Source organism: Heliconius melpomene, chromosome 16 (assembly GCF_056956725.1).
Source record: "Heliconius melpomene rosina isolate 202511_hmr_F chromosome 16, ASM5695672v1, whole genome shotgun sequence".
NCBI classification, from domain to species: domain Eukaryota; kingdom Metazoa; phylum Arthropoda; class Insecta; order Lepidoptera; family Nymphalidae; genus Heliconius; species Heliconius melpomene.
Genome location: NC_140404.1, coordinates 1050443 through 1055576, shown reverse-complemented (window position 1 = coordinate 1055576; position 5134 = coordinate 1050443).

Sequence of the window (5134 nt, the reverse complement as noted above, 5' to 3'; positions counted from 1 at the left end):
TTAAAAATAACCGTTTTATTGAACAAGCTGAAACTTTCCTTTCAATATAGGTATATTCAATATACATTGTTTTTAAAATGATATTATTATTACAAGTCGAAACTAATAGTGGGTTGCTAGTAATCAACTGTGAACACCAGTCTCATTCCTGCCTAAAATACAGGTGTTTCCCTAATTTAACGAATAGGAAATTGTCAATTTTATAACTAAAATAATTTTATAACTGAATAACCTGTACACACCTGTTAGACTCTTTATGAAAATAAAATAGTAATCATTATTATATTAGTTTTGTTTAGTAAAATACGTTAAATTTAATCAATACAAAATTCGAACTCAAGACCACCTCAACGACACCCAATGTTACGTTATTCTAACACCCTAACCCTATAGCTACCTACATATAGCGTCATACATTATAATTTGAGGGCCATTCGTAACGGGAGGCTGCTATAATTCCTCCCTGTCGGCCCTATTTCATCTTGATACATTACTGGAATAACTCTAGCATCACTAAAATAGATTGTGCCCTTGACACTCGCTCCACTCTTGCTCTACTTTACTCAAATTTGGAATTATCTTGTGGTTTTGTGTTGCTGTAAAACTATTTTTCGGAATATATATGGCAATAAACTAAGCAACTTCTCAGAAATAAAGCAGAAAATGAGGAGTGTACTGTACATAGCAGGATAGGCAGAAGGAATCTGGGAACCTCGTTAAGATACTCCGTTCTCATTAACACACTTTCGTTCCCCATTTTCCGCCGAATTCTGAAGGCCTTGCGTTTTAAGTAACGAAACTTAACGTCTTTTTAACAATTTAAGTACATATGCATAAAAAGAAAATAGTTCTAGTATAATAAAAAAATATTTTAACCTAAAACGCACAAATTTTATACGCATTGTACCATAAAACAATATACTCAATTCCGGCTAAGCATAATCAAAACAAAGACGACATAGTTCTTCGAATGTTAGTGACACACTACTTGGAACAAATAATCTGTTGCAATGACCTCTTTAATATATGTATATAGAAACAATTATTTGATAACTCAATGACATGAAGTACCTAATTGGCTTTACTATTAGAATTTGACCGAAAGTAGGCAATGAAAATATGTTAATGGAAACGGAGTGTCTTAACACTAGGTTCCCATATTCTCTTTGCCTATCCCGCTTAAGCGGGAACACAGCATAAAGCTAAAAAATCTTAATGCAGCTAGCATGCAACTAGACGTTGTTTACGCTTCATGCTATAAATATTTTGTTAAACAAAAAATTACTAAAAGAGTCGTTTAGGAGCATATTCTAATTTGCCACAGCACTCGCATCCGGCGCCATCTGCCCGCCTTGACTGGGGTGACCAACTAATATTACTTGTTATGGTACACCATAAAACATGCCACAGAAATTTATATTAGACTAAATTAGACTAGAAATAGTTCGTGACCTCGTTTCCGTGGACAATAAAAAGTCAAATTCTATTTTGTCCGACCCCATGCGAACCTACATGTTAAGATAAGGCTTTCTTGCAGTGTTGTTTCGTCTGCTTTGCCTGTCAGGTATTCAGTAATGAAATATAGACAAAAATTTTCAATAATTATTAATAATGGTTAATAAAATCGTGCAAAATGTAAGTTATCTTATAAATAAAATAATTATTTAATTATTCCAGTCTGGTAAAACAAGTCAAAGCCATTATAAACAGTTCGTTCATTTAGTAGCTACGATGCCACAAACAGACACACAGAAGGAAACAATGACAATATATAACATCTAGAGTAAGCACCACATGGTGTCTCTACCACCAGCGTCGTAGTGTCCCATTTCAAGTGTCGACCGACATTTACCCTCAGCGCGGGGTTGACAGACTGTACACGGATACTTGGTCAGGAGTAGGAATGGAGTAATAAACAAACTTTAATGTTCTACAAGTGAAGTTAAAACTTATATAAGTATGTATTGGGGTTTATGTTATGATGTTGCTGGCGTCATATAATTGTAGTAAAAACATATATAAAAGATTCAAGAGGATTCACGTGCTTTCTCTTAAAAATATAGTAATAACTTCGTATATATAAATATTGTAAAATAATACATTTGTAGTAGTTACTAAAATAATATTAAATACTGTGGATAGACTGTGAAATTGATATAAAAATAAAGAAAATTTACCTACATAAAAAAATTATAGATATTTTAAACATATTTGAAAGCTGAAAGGTTAAAAAGGTCCGAAGGGTCCGAAAAAACCGAATAGGTGGATCGCGCTAATCTCAGGAATGAAGTTTTTAGTTGGATAGTTCTTCACCAACGAAAGCTACAGACTATATTACATGACTTTTATCGTAACAAACTGTACCTGTGAGGGATACCTTGGACATTTTCAATGTGTCATATGTCATCCACAGGTTTAAATTATAGCTTAACGTTATATGTATCCCACACATAATATTATTGGCAAGGAGAACGTGGGAACCTAAGGTTAAGGCATTCCGTTCCGATTAAGACACCTCTGTTCTCCAGTTTACGTCGAATTTTAAACGGATTGCGTGTTGTGTGGCGGAACCCAAAACCACGCTTTGTCTTTTTAGACAGAGAAAATGTACATATTAAAAATTTCATTTCATCGAGTGAGAATCGAACCAACAAAGTTTCGCTTTTATAATTACAATCTAGCACCACTGTGCTGCGCCACAACCGCGAAGCTAGATTAACAGTCCATTATAAAAACTTAAACCACCTCTCAACCGATTCAAACCCTCAAATTCAAACTTCACATCAATCCATATCCTAAAAGTAAATAAAAAATTCAACATACAGTATTGCTTTGCTCCAAGAACCAGGCATCGGATGAATGACCACATTAACCGGAATGCAGGAGGCTAAATCGACCTCTCTCCAGTGCATAGGTCACCTCTAGTCCTAGCCCCGATAGGAATGTAATGAGAAATCGTTCTTTATAAATTATTATAGGTTTTGACATCTTGAACTTGTTCGTGTTATAAGAGGTTAATGTTTTTATTAGAATTGTTATTGGTTCATGTGAGGATTTTTAAATTGCTGTACTAATTTTCATTTTTAGGAACAAAACTATGATTTAAATGGACACAAACGTTTATAAGACGTCGACGAACTCTAATGCAGAGTGGCTTTACACTAGGTTCCTAGGTTCCCTCTATCGGCCCTGCTATTTGTGGGATAAAGTGTGAAGCCAGAAAAAAAAGACAAACTCTACCTATTTCATCATAGCGATCTAAATATTACAAGATTTTACGTAACCTCCAGTTTTTGCTGATAGCATCTTTTGAATAAAACATTGTTAAAGTTCCGTTACTCAAAGACCATTCGAACACCACAAAGAATAATCGTTCGATGACAAAGTAAATGTTATTGACTTAATCGTTCTAAAATTATTATTTCGTCATAATTATTATTAAATATTGCTAATTACATTTATAAATTAAATAGCCATAAATACATAAATATTATATTTAATACCAATCTCAAAATAGAAAAAAAATATTTGGATAGCAAAAATATTTTTTTTAGCTATACACCTTATATCACATACAGCATACTAGGCAGAAACTAATATCAAAACATTTCTTTATCTGCTTTCACCATCGGCTTCCCTACCAGAGCTTTAATTCCCCCGAATAGAATTCGAACCTACGGCGATCACTTTTACAGATAGACCCTATGCCACAGTTCTACAAATGCCTTTAAATTATTGAACTCATTTTGAAAATTAGAAAGCAAATTACAAATCCTAGAACGATTTATCTCCTTCTAAATACCAGGTAGTGAGAAGTGACCACTAACTGTACCCACTTTACAAACTTGCTCAAAATTATCTTCTCAAATGAAACGAAACGAAATGAAATGGATAATTTATTAATATTGTTATATAGATAACAGAACAATGTATCCCATGCTGTTGCACAATACATCCTAGCATCAGCCTGAGGCTGTGTCCACTAAATAGAAAACAAAAAGTCACCTCTATATCTTACATAATAAAGTCCAAATTATAGTTTCAAATAAACGATCGACTATCACCTATCCGCTTTCAACACCGAGAACTATACTGAATGCAGTCACGAACGACATAAATAATACTAAATCTTGAAGAACATCAACCAAAGTGGCAGAACACAATCAAAATGGGTCTTTATTTTCGTTTAAACTGGGCGTAAAATTCAAAAAGGTAATTTTAAGCCCGAAATATGTGTGAGAGTGACAAATATGTAGAACTACGTAGGAGAGAATGAGATGGAGCGTTTCCTTTAGTTGTGTTGCAGTTTAGTGATGCGCCTAAATAACTATCTTAAAAGATCCGAAAAGTGATGTGGTATAATATTTATATTATGTTTGAAATGTTAAGAATAAAAAATAGTAGGGTTTTTAAATGTTGAGTATGAATTATAGATTAATTGAAGCAATTAGGTTTTATATTTATTTTTTTTAATTGCTACTCCGAAGACGATTATATTGATTTTATTTTAAGACAAATCGTGACTTAAAGTAATTAGTTTAGTCTCAAAAATTGAGTGTAAAGTGTGCAAAGAAGTTAAGCTAAAAGAATACAAAATTATATTTGCTCAAAAATGTCTCAAAAATGAATAGAAATAAGCATTTCTCTAACATTTTATTCTCATAATGGCCATAATTTATTCCGCTAGTGCAAGCGCTAAATCAGTTTTCTTATCGAATGACCTAATTAAAATTGCAGTAGAGTCCGTTAAAAGCTCGTCTCGCTGAGCTTATCTTATCTAATACAATGTATAATGGTATATACAATATGTATGTACGTATAATTAAATGCAACAAAGGAAGCTACGAGGATGGTGTAGTAATTATAGAAGACTAGTTGTCGCCAGCAGCTTTGCTGCGTGGAGTTACGCTGTTTAGTCTACCTTTGTTTACAAAGGTAAAGGCGGGATACATCCGGCATTAGCTAAGACACTCCGTTCTTATTAAGACACTTCTAAAACTTCCGACAGTTTCCGAAGAATTTTGGAGGCATTGAGTATAGAGTGGCGGAACTCCACGCCGCGATTCACCTCGTTACCAAAGTATTGAAATGTGCGCGAAATGTCACAACATGTCGCGCAACTGATAAAACGACT